The sequence below is a fragment of the Rhipicephalus sanguineus genome, chromosome 2 (assembly GCF_013339695.2).
Source record: "Rhipicephalus sanguineus isolate Rsan-2018 chromosome 2, BIME_Rsan_1.4, whole genome shotgun sequence".
Taxonomy (NCBI): domain Eukaryota; kingdom Metazoa; phylum Arthropoda; class Arachnida; order Ixodida; family Ixodidae; genus Rhipicephalus; species Rhipicephalus sanguineus.
In genome coordinates, this window is record NC_051177.1 from 132457282 (window position 1) to 132475144 (window position 17863).

Consider the following 17863-nt stretch of genomic DNA (forward strand, 5'->3'; position numbering starts at 1 on the left):
GCGGTGCCAACGAGAAAAAACACCACGTTCTCGAGCTGCTTAGTAGTGCTCCAGCGGTTGCTGCGACTCACTCTTTGGTAGTGCTTGAGCCAATCCTCAACATCGTCATCCGGCTGCCCCGAAAAGGTCCTTGGTTGACGTTCCGACGTGCTGCAGCCAGCTTGTCCTGGCGGGTGAGCGTGTTGCTCATCAGCGGCGAGGTTGTTATGGCCTGCTCCTGCGTCCTCCATGTCTGGTAGCTGCGGTGGCAAGCCTGCCAAGCGTCTGCTCCGTCGCAAAATTGGTAGAGCTGGGTCGTCCAGATCGATGTACCCGGCACCTTCCACCAAACTGTTACGAGTGATTGTGTTTATTTACAGATGAGGTGAAATGGCATTGGGAAAGAGCAGCGTACTTCTGGGACAGGCCTAGTCCGGTTCACCCAAACACACAATCCAAGCGCCGGCTCCACTACTCTTCTTCTTCCGCGACCCGTACGCTCGCGCATCTTCGTTGCAATATATTAAGATGTGATAATAAATGCTAGAAAGTCTGAGAATGTTGGATATCAGTAAAAAATTAAAATAGGAATGAAGTGTCCAAAACATGTGTAGATATCAGTACATTTATTATCTTTCTGTAAATTTATATGAAGATATTAGCGTATATTTTGTTTGAAATCTCTACTATTCTATGATTCGTGATAGACCATACAATCATACCCAGCTCATTTTGCAATTATCATATTCCCTTTCTTTGTAACCTCTATCGCAGATGACTTGAGCGCTGTTTTGTGCTGGAAAGAAAAAAAAGAGAAATGGTCTGCAATTTAACAGGAGCTCTTTACTTTTCCTTTTTTATTTACATGGTGTAGGAAGTAGTTGTCGCGCAAATAAGCAAGCGGCTACTCCTTAGCCCTAAGAGATGTCGAGCATGGGACCCATAGACGGTCCAAAATTTTTGAACAAAGCAAACTCGCAGCACATACAATACACAACTTAGAGAACACCATGACACTATGACGCCTCAAAAATACGCAGAAAAATGTGTCCTTCTTTGAAGTTCTGACGTCATGCATAATGTAGATTAATTATCACGTAAAGATATAACATAACAATCAAAACAACATAATCAAGAACCACACATATGTATATACACGGTGATGTTACGTAACTTTACATAACATAAGGAAGACTAAAATATTCAACAATCACATAAATATACACTGTTAACGTTTAAACAAAACCAAACTTACATGCGCTAGTAACGCCCAGGAATGCCACTATCTCCAAGCAAAATTTTGAATGCGTCACTTTACTTGTGAATCTCGTACCACCTGCGATATTAATATCTCCAGTTGCTACAAGTTTATACAGATGGCGCCAGTGTACCAACATGAGCTCTTAAAGTCACAGGTGACACGAAATTCCCATGTAAACTGTGCGGTTATAGTACAGCACAGAGTGAAGCACATTACTTATGAACTCATTTTTCATCTTATAGTCGCTGAAAATATGACATCCACACATCAAAGAGCTATACCCAAAAATAATTTTGGAATATTATAGCAAGGAGCGATAGTAGTGTTTTCCGGGTAACAAGAAGAGGTCCATACCTCACGCAGCATTTGAGGTTACCGATGCAGCTTGCGTCGGTCCTGCGGGTTTTCAACCTAGTGCACTTTTGCAAGCAATATCCTCCGACGATCTCACAAATGAGCTGCTTTCCTGCATGGTAGTTAATATAATAATGAGTAATAATACGATACTTAGCTTCTCTTCTTGGTAACGGCAGTTATCAACTAATAGACGCAGCTGTGCAATGTTGGCTGCTGCAGCGTCACGATATAATGACACAGGATAACGGATAGCAGGGCAAGATGATTTAGGTTTGCAGCGTTAGACAACCAATACACAATGAACGAGAAGAAGCCAAGATATGCGCTGTACTATCAGCTGCAGTTTTTATTGAAAAGCTTTCTTGTATGACGCGTATATCATTTGTGAAAAAATATCACATCTGTGAAGTGACCACGTCATATTGGAAACAGAGAAAACAAAACGATACTAGTCACACGGTTTGATTGCAAGGAACATGGTAATCAGACCGTTACAGGTAAACGTCTTGATTGGGCACAATTGTGCTTAGGAAACCAAATTGCACTCATTGTATAGAATCAATTAAAATTCGCAATACAACGATAACGTATCTTAGAAGAACTTGTTGGGCGAGTTGGTGCATGACTTGTTCTAGGGTATGTGCGCAAAGCTCGGGCGAACACAGGAAAAAACGAGGTACAAACCTTCTGTCTACATCGTTTTTTCCTGTGTTCGTCCGAGCTTTGCGCACATACCCTACAACGATAACGGCCAGCATGGTAGTCGATAATCCGATCGTTGGCGGAACCATCGTCTTTTTACATGAATGATCTAAAATTCTAAGCTTATCGCTGGGGTTAGCATTAGCTCAAGAATAAGCTAGGCTACTCGTGCGGTGTGCGCAATCTTATTGGAATAGCCTAAAGCGATCGAGAAGTTACCAAAAGCTTGTGGCGCGGCACGCACCGATCCGTAGTAACAATTTTTCGTTGTTCCAGCACCATCACATCAAAAGTAAGAAATCAGTGTGTGGCAATATATTATCAATTATTATTGTCTTTTGGTATGGTCATCATTGGCTACATACGTGTTGATAAAATGAGACACCTGTCTTTTAATCTGGTATTGTGAAAGGCTGCAATTATTTATTTGCTACTCTGTTATGATAGCGTTAAAGCATAAAACTCAATAAAATCTGGATCGCAACCTCACGAAAGACAATGATACGCCAAATGGTACGACGTGGCGGATAAGGAGGAAAGTTTGCTCTAGCAGCCTTATGTTGACACATATTTCACTTGTGGCCAACATACGCCTTTCCACACGGTAAACTGACCATAAGTGTATACATATACACAGCACCTAGCTAACCAGGTACAAACCTATTGACATGCTTTGTTTGGCAACAATATTTTACGGAAGGTTCGCCGAATCTGTTGATGATGATGGGGCACATCTTTCCAGACTTCTGAACCGCAGAAAGAACAGTGTCAATCTCGTATTTATTGCAAACTATTGTTAGACTATGTGATAGGCAGTGCGGATATTGCACGAAATAAAATATGATGTTGTACCTCGCGCGTCCCACACGTGCTGCCACCTTGTGCTTCTTGAAACCTTTCATTAGCTAGTTGCAAGCTGTGGTTATCGCGTAATTCTCAGCAGCCTTGTTCAACTTCAGAAACTGACCGTTGCAGCTGTCATTCACCTTATGGTAGCATGAGTTTGTAAGCGAATAGTGTAAAGAGGAAAATACCAAGGATAGGTACTTATCGAAACGTCGCCAAGCCTGTCTGAGGCATTTTCTCCTGTTCATTCAATCCCCCCAGTGTATGGTAGCTGACCGGAAATTTTTCTGGTTAACCTCCCTGCCTTCTCCTTTTCTGTTTCCTCCTCCTTCCAATCAACCTACAATTTGCATTTCTACCTGTTGCCTTCCACCTTGGCTTACAATTTACCGTTCTTGATAATCTTGGAGTGGTAATTGTAGATGCTACGATACTAGCGGGTACAGAAAAACTGAGCCAGGAGCCATCGTGTCGCCATGATTCAATGTTTTCCTACCTGTTCTTCTTATTTGCCTTCTCTGGCTGGCTGCATTATTTCATCATTTTCTACATCCTGCCTCGCCCCAGAAGCAGTAGGCATTTCCAGGTGATGCAAAGCTTGAGCGGGTCTTTTAAACACTTTTTCCGTCGAGCGTCTTGATGGTGTCAGCGTGCACCAGTCCATAACGACCAGAGTATACTTCCAATAGTCGACCTAGCGACCAAAAGTACAGATTCTTCTTGTCGTCTTGAAATAATTCGACACCGTCTAACATTATACATCGCTTGGATCTTGGAGGGCATCCATACGGAGGTCGTAATTTCAGGGGATACTCTGTTTTCCACCTTTCCCAACGATGAGGGCCCTCACGGTAATTCCTCATCACATCTTTTATGGTAGACCGATGACAAGCTGATGTGTCACAGGAGTGGGGATCTCGATGAGCGATGATTGAATTCCCGACGAGTAAGCGTGCACAGCATGTCAGAGAGGGACTGACTATTCTGGAAGCTGTTCGTGATGTAGTCCGCTTCGTGTACACCTTGACCGAAACTAGCAACTTCGTTACTGCATTTGAAGAACATCGCAAGTAATCCTTCGTTGGTGTTCCAGCGCATAACTATAACTGCTGCAGAACTGCTGTCACATTCTTGTAGACACGCTTTGCTTTCCTCTGAACCTTCCAGAATTTGGCTGTCGTTTGTTTCACATTTCCGAAGGTTCCTTACGGTGTTATGCAATATTGACTTTGCGTTGTTGTCCTCATCCAAGGCTTGGTGAAAACTGTCGTCTCCTGGCCGCAAGTCATCGACAGAGAAGCTCTGCTACGATGTCCGGGGAAGTGTTCTGTATTCTCTGCTTACGTTGTTTAAGTCGTGGTGTAGTACTAGAGAGTACCGGCCGCCAGACTGCTTGAACGTCTTCTTAAACTACAGATGTTTATCAGAAGGATGTTCTCTGTAGTTAGCGACGCTTGTAAACTATCTTCGGGAAAGACCGTGCGATTGCCGCTGCAGATTCATCCACTGCATCTACTCGCAAGACGCTAAAAAGATGAGTAACGCTGTAAAGGATGGTCTTTTGGTAACACCGGTAGACTGGTCCTTGTATTGTCCAACCGAAAATAGTATCGATCGACACAAGACCTGGAACGTCTGGGCAACGAATCAATTCGCCGGTGATTGCCTGCCAGAGATAATCAGATCCTATTAGCAAGCTGATTCGGGTGGCTGTTGCGTCCTTAGGCCAGTAGTCGTTCGTGGGAAACTTTCCTTGTTCTTTATTATTGAATGAGTGTGTTGTTGGCTGACGGCACATTCACGTCGTGGCAAATGGCAGGGACGACTACAGCTTCTATGCAAATGTCAGCCTCGTTTTATCTGTCTCGAAGCTATATTTCAACCACGTTTCGCTTTTCTGATGCTGAAGAGCAAGTGCTTCTGAAGGTATTCAGTGCTAACCGTGTCTGTCTGACCACATTCAGAATAAGCTTACGAACTACATCTTGCTGAATAAAGGTCCTGTGGCTACCTCCACCCAGAATCCCGCAAATGCATTTGCTCTTGTCGTTGTTGACTATGCCGGTGCAAAATGTCTGAAGGTCGACCGCGTTGTCCTTGATTGGTTGTTTGCTAGAAGGCGTTTCATTGCAGGCTCAATCCGCTTAGAAGAAACGCACGCTGTGGTGCTTCTTGATTTTCCTGTTGTCGTCGTGGTAGACTTGTAACTTGGGTCGCGCCTACTTGAAGCGTGTCTTCCGGGGCAGGAGCTGAAGGTGATCTTGACTGGGTAATCCTTCGCTCGATGTCCTCTTGACGTGCAGCGGAAGCACCGGTTGTTCTTTTTCAGCTGCTGTTTCTTGGCAGCAAGAGGGATATTGGCACTGCAGCTTCTCGTCCCATGTTGAAGAGTACGGCACAAGAAACATTCCCACCATGCGACAGACGAGGTGTGCAAAACTGACGCCGTTGGGATGCCACTGTGTGCTGTCCGTGCGATCTTCAATTGAAGGCCTTGGATGTGGGAACGCGTGCTGGTCCCTGCTTTCTAGCTCCACCCGTATGAACAGAGAAATATCGCCAGCTCGGCGTACGACGCAGCTGACGCATCTGCTGGTGCACCCTAAGACGAGACTTGAGCAGCACGTACGTCAGAGGGCCATGTCAAGACGCGTGGTCACTTTGCTCGAGTGAAAGAGGGACTGATTTCGTACGGTAGAGCCTGCTGCAAGATATCGACGAGCATAGCTGAATATATAAGAGTCGGTACGTTCAGGGCTCCAAGACAGCGCATATTGAGTTTTGTGGCATCGTACAATCTTCGCGAACCACGGATGTCGGTGGCTGAGGTCACGTTCGGAAGATTTCTCAGTGCCGTCAAATGGTGCTGAATAATCATTGCTTCATCGCCGAATCGTTCCTTCAACATGGCAACGGCGTCGGCGTAACATGATTCGGTCATGGGCAAGCCCGCGGTTGCTGCTGCTGCGTCACCAGATGGGAAACTCTTCAGGTAAAAGAATTTAAGATAATCAGGTCGTTGTTGAGATGAACAACTTGTTCAAATTGCTTCCAAAAGCCTGTCCACTGTGAGATGTCACCTCTGAACGTTGGGATAAGCAGCTGAGGTTACCGGGGCGCCATGAATCTTGCGGGAGCCTCGTTTCTGAAAGCCGGTGCTTCTGGGCTTTCACCACTGAGAGCTTCAGCATGGCCGTCGCGATCTCTCCCTATTTCGAATATTCGGCATTGCAGCTCAAGAAGGATGCTAACGGCTTCATTCTGGTCTTCAGTTATGGCTGCATACTCCTTTTTGATATTTTCTGTCGGAATATACTACTCATATAGCTCGTCGATCTGAGAGAGCTCGTCTTTGCTAGCCGAGAGTCGCTCCTTTACAGCTTCGAGCTTCGCGATTTCGACGTTAACGGAGTGAAGCAAGAGTCGCGCTTCCTGGATTATTTTTGTGTTCTGCGAGCGTCATGGAGATCACTTGCCTTTGAGCCGATTCATTGCGTGAACAATGCTGCTGGCCAAAATAATTGTACGAACGCCGATCTTCGCATCCATGATCCGTTGATTCCTCACCGCCCGCGACGCGAAGCCAGAGTAGATTCCTGGTCGCTGTGCGTAGGAGGAAGGCGTGTCTGCACGTGGGTTTTCGGCACCAAAATGTAGATGCTACGGTATTAGCGGGTACAGAAAACTGAGCCAGGAGTCATCGTGTCGCCATGATAGAATGTTTTGATGATGATGATGATGAGCCTCTACACATGGCTGATACCCACACTGGGGGATTGGCCAAGAATTGTAGATATGAAGATTAAAAACTACCAAGTTAACACAAAAGACAGACAAACATAAAAAGAACCGTTGTGCAATAATTATTTCTACATTCAGCCCAGACTTCTCATCCTAACTAGAAATTAGAATAATGAAATTAATGTGGTACCGAACGTCTTCTTTTTTATTGATTTTTTTTTCTTATTGATTCATTGCTATTATCGGAACAGGTTTGCAATTAAGAACTTAAAAACACATTCGTTTTGTTTCCTGAAGAAAAGCAATTACAGCATCAAACATATTCCTGTGGCTGACGCCCAAATCCGAAGCACCGAAAGTTTTCCTGCCTCTTCTTCTTCTTTGCCTTTTCTGGCTGGCTGCGTTTATTTATCAATTTCTAGAGATATATTAGATTGATAATCTTAGAGCAAAATTTTCTTCTCATATAGGTGAAAAAACCCGACCTAAATCTATCCTTTTTGGTTGAATCAACAAATTACTTTTACGAAGATTCGTCGTACGCTTCGGGTCAAAAGTCGCTCCTGCTTTAAGTGGTATTTTTTCAAGTGTCTGAGCAAAGCTTGCGAAGCCCTGCCTGTGAAGCGGCAACTGATACCGAGGGTGGTATCAGTCGCCGCCTAAATAATACTGATCACTAAGTAAAACTTCAGCAACATTCTTTGATTGCAAAATATCATGGGAACAACCAAGTATTAATCTAAAAATTATTCATTCAAAATGTGTGTGTATGCTTGCAGGAATGCGTGCCTTTCTTTCAATTTCTGTTAAGCTAACACATAACAGGGTGTTTGTGTCACATGTAAATTGCTGTCTTTTAGTATGGTCAAATACAATAGCAACTGTGATAAATATAATATACGGAGTATAAAAGATAGCGATTAGTTGCATATAGCAAACGTCGGCTTCTGTGTGCACGCGGATGAACTTTTTAAATGCTTTAGTATTTTCCAAACTCACGAACTTGAAGAGCACTCCCTAGCAATAAGCAATGTAAAAACAGTGTTCCATCACAACAACAGTGCCGTTTTGAATATCTTTGTACTGAAATCATGTGTTATTCCGTACCCTATTCGTCACCTAGAGCAGATCTTGATCATTCCATTCAAAAGAACACAATTTGGGCGACAAATGCTACGTTTGACTGTTCCGGCGATGTTATAACTTTGAATTTAGACAGTATTTCTGTAATTCCAGTAAAATGAAATTTGTGCAGTATTTATTGCGCAATAAAACTTGCAGTTTTTTAAATTGTTAAAGGCAGAAGGAACACAGTTCTGAAGAATGATCTGTTTTGATACAGAGCCCCCTTGAAGGATAAAATAAATTTTGAAAATTGAAATGCAAAAAATATGCGTTCGTTGCGTTGCGTCAACGTACGAAATATTCAGATTTTCCCAACGACCGGTAAATAACGAAAAGCAACAGAATGTACTTTACTGAAGCTACATCTAAGAGTACCGTTTGAGCTCTGTGGACAAGTCTCGGATACCGCCATTCGCACATCCATAAACGAATAAAAACGAGGTACTGTTTATTATAATGCTGTAATGTTGTTGTCCAGACATGATACCAAATTAGGGTCTACTATTTCTGATATTATGCTTGACTGACATGCAAAATGGCTAGGTTGACTCTGGCTCCAGCTGTGATTATTGTTCTCCAAGACCACCAAAATTTTTTGATCACTGACAACGCCACCGTTTCTTGCACCTGATTTTCTATGACACGGGGCTCCCTAATGCGAGTATCTCGTTAAGATTTACGACGTCAATTCTCACCATTCCTGTGTTCATATAGACTGAATCACGTTAGATGCATACCCATAATTCCACGAGCCATGATAGGTGGTTTCTTTGACTGGTATGATAATGATTGACCCAAGTCTCCATGACGAAAGCTGTCCGCTGTAACGAATTGTGCAGGACAATGCCATTATCATCAGTCTTTTGCGCACGTATGAAAGACCAAGCAATCATCACAAAAAGAAGTTAAAGGAGCCACGCAACACATTTCGAACATAAAATGCTGTCAGAAAAAGCAGCCAATCGGTAGTCGAGGATTCTGCGAACATACGAGCCAAACATTATAACGCAGCACGAGGCATAGAATATAAAATCAAATTTCAAATTCATCTGGCGATCGCTCGCTCTTCTCTCAACAAATGATGTCCTATACCGAAGATCAACTCCCTCATATACCCAAAAGCACATGGACACTGCCATTGGCTCATTTGAGCGTCAGTGACCTACGCAGTTACCGCGGCCGTCGTGGCGCGCGACGTGCCCGCGCAGCGCTCTGCAGCGAGTACTCTCGTGATAACACTGAATGCGAGCGCTGGCTCTATAAAACCAAGAAAAGGCAGTGTCCAAGGTCATGACGCGTGCTGTCGTACGGGCGTAGAGGCTTGCTCCCTTGTCATACTCCCCCCTCCTCTCCGCCCCTGTGTAGCTTTCGCGTGCTCGCTGAGGCACATGGAGATAGCAAGCGCTTAAGGCTTGTACGCGCTATCCGCACACTCGCACCGCTACACCCGCCCCGTTCGAACAGCCGAGAGCGGCCGCCCCTATGATGTCACGAAGAGCGGCTCTCAACTTTTGCAGCCGCCGAGGCGGTTCGCCAGGCGTGCCTCTCATTGGCTGCTCGAAGGCAGCCGTCTTCATAGTAAACATGGCGCTTGCTCGAAGCGGTGTGGGGGCGAGGCCTATCACTGCAGCGGCATGAAAAAACTGCTGATTTGATCGTTGTGACCATCATAAGCGCTATACAACTCCCGCGGAGCTGTTCATTGAAGGCAGCCAGGCAGTGTGCACTTCCTGTGCCTGACAGCGCATGCGATCGTCAACTGAAACGAAGAAACGGACGCAGTGTAGAACGTGTGTTGTTCTGATGCGAGTGTCGTCATTTTGGAGTATTGTTTTGTAAATGCCGTCTTTCAAGTGTAATCGCAAAGACTTTAGAAGATTTCCATGACGTAATCATGCACCGTGCTAAGCAGTATATGCGTTCAGTGCGCGCCTAAGTGAAAAGTGCTCAAGGGAAGAAGTGTTCGCGTCGGGTCTGTTGTGTGTGAATGCCGTTCGTCGCGGCAAACAGTAGTCGAGCCGAAGCTTCAGCAACGATGCTACGATCAGGATTGGCAAGTTTTATTGCTCCGTCATTGTTGTCATTCGTAATGCGCAACGTCGTGCGAGTGTTGTGCCCTATGGTATGAGCTGTGGTGAAACTTCTGCGCATCGTGTCACATCTCAGCAATTCTGTCCAGTGCTGTCAAGTGTGTTCAAAAAATAAAAACCGTGAAATATACTGAATAAGAGGCTGGGTCCGAGCTAGTTGGTCCACTGACATTATGAAACCGTTAATCGCACAAAGACGGGAACAAGAAGACGACACACAGAGCGCTAGAAATATACTGAATAAGTGGCTGGGTCCGAGCTAGTTGATACACTGACATTATGAAACCGTTAAGCGCACAAAGACGGGAACAAGAGGACGACACACAGAGCGCTTGCAGAAATATACTGAATAGGAGGCTGGGTCCGAGCTAGTTGGTACACTGACATTATGAAACCGTTAAGCGCACAAAGACGGGAACAAGAAGTAGACACACAGAGCGCTCGTGAAATATATAGGAGCGCGGTGCTAAGTGTGCGATTTGTGGTTGCGTGCGTGTGCCCTGAAGTGGACCTTGTATACAAGCCATTTTCGTACTTTTAGTCTAACCTTTCGGGACACACAGTATGATTGACGTTTTATGAATGCGTGAAATTTACATAATTTTATGTCGAGGTTCCGTAGAGCAAATTTAAAGCAAGTGAAAGTATTACAATAAATCATGATGTATTTGAGAGCAGTTGTTATTGCAATGTAAATAATTACCTCATTACTGCACAGTCAGTCATGCTATATATCTTCCTAGACCGAATCCAATGACCACACAAGTTAAATGCAATAAAGATTAAAAAAGATGGTTGATCCCTCCGTCATAGGAATCGGAATAACACCAAAGTAAAACGTGCCGTTACAGAAGTAACTTAATGTTTACTGTACATTGACATGAGAGAGTTTGCACAATGTATATTGATGTCTGCCAGCTAATGGCGCCGTTTAACGTCTATGCACTCACTTTGATGATTGGTGGTACATCTTCATCCCGACGACTAAAGTCCATGTTAAATGATTAAACAAACCCTTGTGGTAGCTCTAGTAGTTAACGGTATATTCTAGTACAGTATAGTTAACGGTGAAAGCGTAATCAGAGAACGAGGTGTAATAGCCAGAAGAGCGTCGCATATTAGACGCAGAACTTGGTCGCCATCCCGCGGCATGTTAAAATGTGATTGAACACCACGGCCGGACTAGAGGGAAACGCAAAGCGCGTCGTGCCGCCCCGGTAGCCCGGCCGCGATCTTTCTCGGGGCGAGCGCGTGAGCATGGAACGCGGTGTTACAGCCAGGTAAGGTAGGCGCGCGTCGCAGCGCTATTTTTGGTTTGTATTAGCGTGATGCTCAGCGAGGCCGACAGTTTTACGACGCTTGGGCAAAGGTCGCCACCTCGCGGTGTGTTAAGGCATTGACAAAATTCAACTTCTATTGAAAACGCGCCGAATGGGACTGACGCGTAAACGCGTTGCAGGTGCTAGTCGCGGAGGCCACAACAATGACGACTTACTTTACCTTACCACTCCCAGAGGTCAACACCACCCCGCCGTCCGGGAGAGTGGTAGATATAAAAGGCGCGTTCGTAAAGCCTCCAGAGTCTGTGACCGTGGCGCAGTGGATAGCGTGCCCGGCATCTGCTATTGCGGACCGAGCGGTCGTTGGTTCGATGCCCGTTGACGGTGGCTTTTTTTCTTTGCCATCTGATTGTGTATATTTTTTCGACGTCATTTCCGTGACGGAAACACGTCACTGAAGTCTTGGTGGACCCCGGCATAAAACACTTTCGTGTTAAAATAGATTTTGATAACCCTTGTGAAATGTTCCCCGACCGTCTAGATAAACACGTCACTTCCTTCACCAAAGCTGGCATGTTAAGCAAAATAGTTTAAGGAGACGTGATATAAAAGAACTTTAGACAACAAGAATGCTTAATTTACCGTTAGCTCAGTGTTCGTAGTCTCTTCCTTGCCATTAGTGTGCCGTAATTGCAAAAGTAAGCCTCTTCTCCAAACGAGGATGCCGTGTCGCAATGGGCTAAAATATTTTCTCAATACCTTGGATGAATACGACTATGATTCGTCACTCTCGTTGGTGGTAGATGCTGTGCGGTTGACCAGAAGTAGCCGAAGGATCTTGCAGCAATACTGTGTGCCGATCACCTGCCCTTGGCAGTTGTTGAGGCTTTCTCAGCAAATGAGAATGCGGAACCTTCCAAGTAGGCATAACAGTTAAATCCAGCACGATGTGCATGTTTGCATGAAGAAGATGTTGCACAGCTATATAAAAAAATCCTGAGCTACTCCACTTTGTGCAAGTGGACGCCCAGCGAAGCTGCGTAGCACACTGATTTATTTATTACATTTATACATTTATTATTAAATATTTTAAATTTAGCATATGCTCCTTTAAAGCAATTCTTCCTCAATCGCGTGGGCCAGAAGTGCAGTGTGCAGGTTATTTATTCATGTACACGGCTATTGATTTGCAAATTTTTTATTTGCTTTTTTCAGTTTTAGTATTTTAATGGACCAGTAGTGAAAAGTGGGGTTTGCCCGATTTTTGTGGCACATAACCGCTAGAGGCTTTCTGTTGACTAAATAGCTGTTTGCGGAGTTACAATATGTTCATATTTCTTGTTACTCTGAGAGTTGCAGTCATGTCAACCAATTTACCTGGTGCGTCAGCTGCCGTTTGCACTCAGTCTGAGAAGCCACAGTCGCTATTACAGCGAAAGCTGTTATGACATCACAACAAGGGCCGTTTTTGGCGCCGTAGTTTTCAGCCGCCGCCGCCGCCGGTGTCCGTAACCGCTATCACGCGAAATAAAAGAAACGATTTTTTTTTAATTTCCTGGATGGAACGGGAGTGTGAACCTGGCCCTCTGCGTTGGAACCCAGTATTATACCTCAGAGCCATGCCGGTGCTTGAAACTGCTTTGCAAAGAGACCCTACACAAGCTTCATGTCGGGAAGGAACCACAACAACATATGTAATGTGGCGTAGTAGACGAGTAAAATAACAAATAAAACCTGGCGTCACACACTGCTAATTATGTAACCAGGCGTCACACAACGCGAACTGCGCAACGAGTAGGCTGTTGAATGCTTCCAACCCGTTTCAAAGGGTTCCGCCATAATTTTTCATCGTCATCAGGCACAGCATCAACAAAGTGCGCATAATCCCTTACATGCGTTTAGCAGGTACCACGGCTCTGCGTAGAATGACGAAAAATGGCATAGTGCCTGCTTCCCTACTTCTCAAAAATTACAATGATTTTTAGCGTAGTGGGTTCCTCGCAAGTGCACTTGTATTGGTTGCCATGGAAGCCCATAGGCGCATGATCCATTTCCTCCTGGTCTCAGTAAAGTTCTTCGCCCCCCTCCTCTCTCTCCCACGTCAACGTACGTATACAGCATGGCGGGAGAGGGAAACAGCGGCCGGGCGTCACTCAATGCAAATTGCATAACTGGTGGGCCGTTTAAAGCTTCCCACCCATTTGAAAGGGCTGAGCCATAATTCTTCATCGTCATCAGTCGTCGCGTCAACAAAGTGCACATATTGCATTACAGACGTGTAGCTGGTGCCTCGGTTCTCCGCAGAATGACGAACAATGACTTAGTAGGTACTTCCCAACTTCACAAAAAATTACAGCATATCCACGGGTGAATGATGAAGAGCTTAGCCGAAGCTCCTGAAGCAATCATGGTTACATCGTGAAATGTTCAGTGGTTTCGCCCAGGAGTAATCAAAGCGATACGCCGCTTTCATTACTGCACGCCATCTAGCGTGCAGGGTGCCGCTGCTTTTTTTCCTGTTTTTTCTCTTTTTTGTTTTTTTTCTTTTCTTCTTTTTTTCTCTTTCTTTTTTTTCTTTTTTTCTTTCTCCTTTCTTTTTTTGCATATATATTGTACACATCTCTATGGGACAGCGCCATCTAGTGTATCTTCACCCAACTGCAGTTTGCATGCATCTCTATGGGACAACGCCATCTATTGAATGATACGGGAGACGCGACGGCGGGGATACGCCGCATGGAGCGACGACCGACCAGGTGATGCTATAAGGAGCTTCGCCCCTAAAAATTGTGATTTATGGCGTAGGGGGTACCTTGCTAGTGTACTTGTATTAGTAGCCCCAAGAGAGCTGACAACGGGCTCTAGAAACGCCGCTCTTCCAGCTTTCGCTGTGACTGTGCTACAGTTTCAGCGCAGGCCTGGCGTTTTTTTTTTGATACTGTGGCTGTTGATGATGATGAAATATAGATAGTCGGGCGCATCTCAACTACCCCACTGTTTACACAGTTGGCATAGTGTGATGCCTGCAACAGTTCTATGTTTCCAGCACGCATTATTACATCTGTCATTGTGACTCCTCGCCCACCATGACAATTTTGTGGGGTCGTTTTCCAAAGCAGTTTCAAGCATTGGCGTGGCTCTGTTGTGTAATACTTTACTCCCACACAGAACGCTTGGTTTAGATTCCAGTTCAACCCCTGATGTTTATTGTTTGCATCCATTGAGATTTTTTCGCTAGTGGACAGCGCTGCTGACACCGACACCGCGTTTTCTGCAGCACATGCATTTTAACACATGACGTGAAAAGCTTACAATATTATTTAGGGGTACACGAAAACAGAATGCTAGGGTTCAGGCACTGAAGGCCACTCCTGTGTTAGTATTTCACAGATTCAAGGAAAACATTATTTTTATGGTAGTTGAAAGGAGCCAGGTAACACGCCCACACTCGCTGATGAGCTTCACGAGATAATCACTTATGTAATACAAGTCATAGCATGTTCTCGATGGTGAAACATTCAGGTAATGTTGCTTTTGGCATTTCAGTTCATCAAGTACCTCTTAAGTACACGTCCACCTTGCTCTTCGGCATTTTCAACATTTAATGTGTGAAACTGCATCAAAGGTCTGCTTTTCTTGACGATGTGGTCAAGGGCTGTTGCACCACTGGCATGAAGTGCATCATTGCCTTCACACATGGAGCTCAGTCCCCTGAAGACTACCTCACTTCAATTGCTATTGTATTTTCTTGTCAAGACATATGCACACCCCTGCTTAGGAAGTGCTGTGTCATCTGCACGATAAATATTATAGTGCGTAGCAAAATAGGAAAAGCTTCGTCAAAGAAGCCATCCCTGTCATGATATAAGCAAACGCTCCTGGATGTTCTTCATGAAACTGAGCTAATTTTCCAGCCAGGGCAACCGATAGTGTTGCTGCTGTGAAATAGGTATCTGGCAGACACACCCGCTCCAGGTTGTCATATATGTTTAACAGTTTTATTTTCTTCATAAAGCCAGTTGTAGAGCCTGCTTCCTCGAAGGTGCATGCAGCTGAGTTGCTATGGCAGTGCAGATGTGTGCGGCCCGAAGCACGGTCCGCTTCAGCATTAAAATTTCTGGTAAGTTTTGCTCTTTTGTCCTTCTGGACCTTGTACATCCACTGGAAAAATGTTCCAGTAATCACCTTAAGCTGTTAGTCAGGGTCTGCTCAGGGAATTGACTTCAGGTATTCTTCAGAGTGTGGCAAGGGTCAAAACTAAAAATATTAGCTGTGTCGTCCCATGGCTGGCTCATAGTTGTAGACAATGAAGAGGTATTTAGCAGATTAATTGCTGTTTTGTTGGCAGAGTAGCTGCTGGTCATCGTATAGACTAATATGAATCTTGTTGACTCCACTGCTGCCATTATGACTTCTTTGACCCAAGCAAGGAGATCCCTCCAATTGAGTTGATGTATCAAATAATACGAGCAAGGTATTGTCTGTTTGCTCATCCCACAATGAAGATCTATCTATCTTCTAGGATGCAATGTCGTTTCGTCTGTCTTAATCCAATAAAGGTGTCCGCCTTTCGGTCTTATGACGACTGCAGTATTATTGCAGCCTCATGAGTTCCTGTGAATTTGTTTTGATTGCTGTATTACATACTACCGCTAGAAAAAAAATATACACAGAAGAGAGACACGAACCGCAGGCTGCGGTGTGAAACACACTTCGGCTTACACTAAATGTGAGAGAGGCGTTGTATACCAGATCCTCCTGACGTGCGGCAGGTATTATGTTGGGCAGACTGGCCGCTGTATGAACGTACGAGCTAGGGAACATGACATAAATCTAAGGAAAGAAAATAAACTGGCGCATCTTCCTGCGCGATGCAAGGTCTGCAAGTGCGAACCACAATTTCATGAGGTGACGATCCGGGGTAAGGGCAAGTATCAGACAGCCCGTGAGTTACTAGAAGCCTTTTATATCAGTAAGTTAGGGAATGAATGTATAAGTGACACGTCCGTAGAGCTGCGGTTTTCTGAAATTATGTTGATTGAGATGAGGGTAGGTTAGGCAGTGTTGTTGGCTATTCTGCGCATGTGTGTGTCACATGTATATATCGCTACGTTTCATGCTTGAAATAAATCAGCTGGAAGTGCCGCCCACATGTCGTCCTGTTCATGTCTCTCTTCTGTGTATGTTTTTTTTTCTAGCGGAAGTATGTCATACAGTAAGCAATACTAACTAGGTCATGAAGAATTTCTACTCAAGTTGTTTTGCTTGCTGCTCAACATTTATGGCAATGAGCAGCACAGGTGATACTAAGCGTCAAATGATACATTCCATTATATCTTCAGGGTAGCTTCGGCGCTCACTGCATGGATTAGAATCTGATTCAAAAGGAAAGCTGCCTTCCTTTCTTCTTTGCTAGAATCCCTAACAATTATTTGCATCAAGCTGCAAATATTGTCTTCACGGTAGGCGGTCAGATTTTTATTCTTACTTGCTCAGTAAGGTTGCTGGAGCTTGAGAAGTGGTAGGAAATTTGAGCATGCAGTCTTGTTAGCAATGAAACATAACAAGTCACTCACTGCAGATTCACTCACTGCTGGTGGCCTGAGTGGAAACGCTTCCAGTGCACTCATTATTGTAGTCTTGCGCACATGAAATGCCATATAATGGCTCTCCTTTGGTTTTTCGCTTATTTCGTTGCGAACGGAATGGTAGTTCCCTAGCGGTTGCCGCCTAGCTAGGTTTGTGTTGAGCTAGGCGCCAGGTACGAAGCAAATGCTTCAAAGACAGTCGACATGGCTCCAGAACAGTTTTGCTATATGGTGGCCTTCAATATGATCATTTTGAAGAAAGTACCTGCTGCACACATCTTTTGATTACAACTTGTTAATTAGAAGGTCTTCCCTAGCAGTGTTTCTTTGCCATTTTAGCATAGCAGCTTGTCGATCAGGTCTTAAGTAGATTAAGCACCAACTGCCATCCATTGCTGGGATACTTATGTACTCATCTATTGCTGCTCGCCCCCCTCAACAGTCTGTATCATATGACCGAGCAGCGATGCCGACCCATATCTTGCGAACCACCATGATCGCTGTGCAGGCCTCTTCCTAAGGCCTTCAGGTCCGTTTTTTTCGGTGTCAGCACACGTAGCGGTCTCTGTACAACATCCCTACGCGCCTCACTTGTGTTTATCATCATATTAAAGTTATGGTTATTAGAAAGTTCTGATCGCCGACACTGGTCGTGCGAAGATTGTTGTCGTCACTCCTTACTGGACTGTATAAGATTAACGTCTTGCTGTTTGCATTGGTGCAACACCCCGGTTATATTTTTGAACGGATGATGACTGACATTCTTCATGGCTACAAGTGCGAATACTTGGCTGTGCTACATTTAAGTCATTTGAGTTCTTTCTTAACATTTTTCAACACACCATGTTCCACTTTTAGCGATTGTCACGTACTTCACCTCTGCTGGTCAGTTTG

The 17863-nt window shown here is 44.7% G+C and overlaps 1 long non-coding RNA gene across 2 annotated transcripts in view; it reads right to left on the reverse strand.

Moving 5' to 3' along the window:
* Positions 1-596: 596 nt before the first annotated feature.
* LOC125757504 (uncharacterized) overlaps positions 597-17863 on the reverse strand; it is a 35630-nt gene continuing 18363 nt past the window's right edge. For both annotated transcript variants that reach the window (XR_007415275.1, XR_007415276.1), the window contains 3 exons: positions 8749-8832; positions 1595-1706; positions 597-775 (listed from right to left, as the gene is read on the reverse strand). This is a non-coding gene — a long non-coding RNA (uncharacterized LOC125757504). The remainder of the gene's footprint in view (positions 776-1594; positions 1707-8748; positions 8833-17863) is intronic.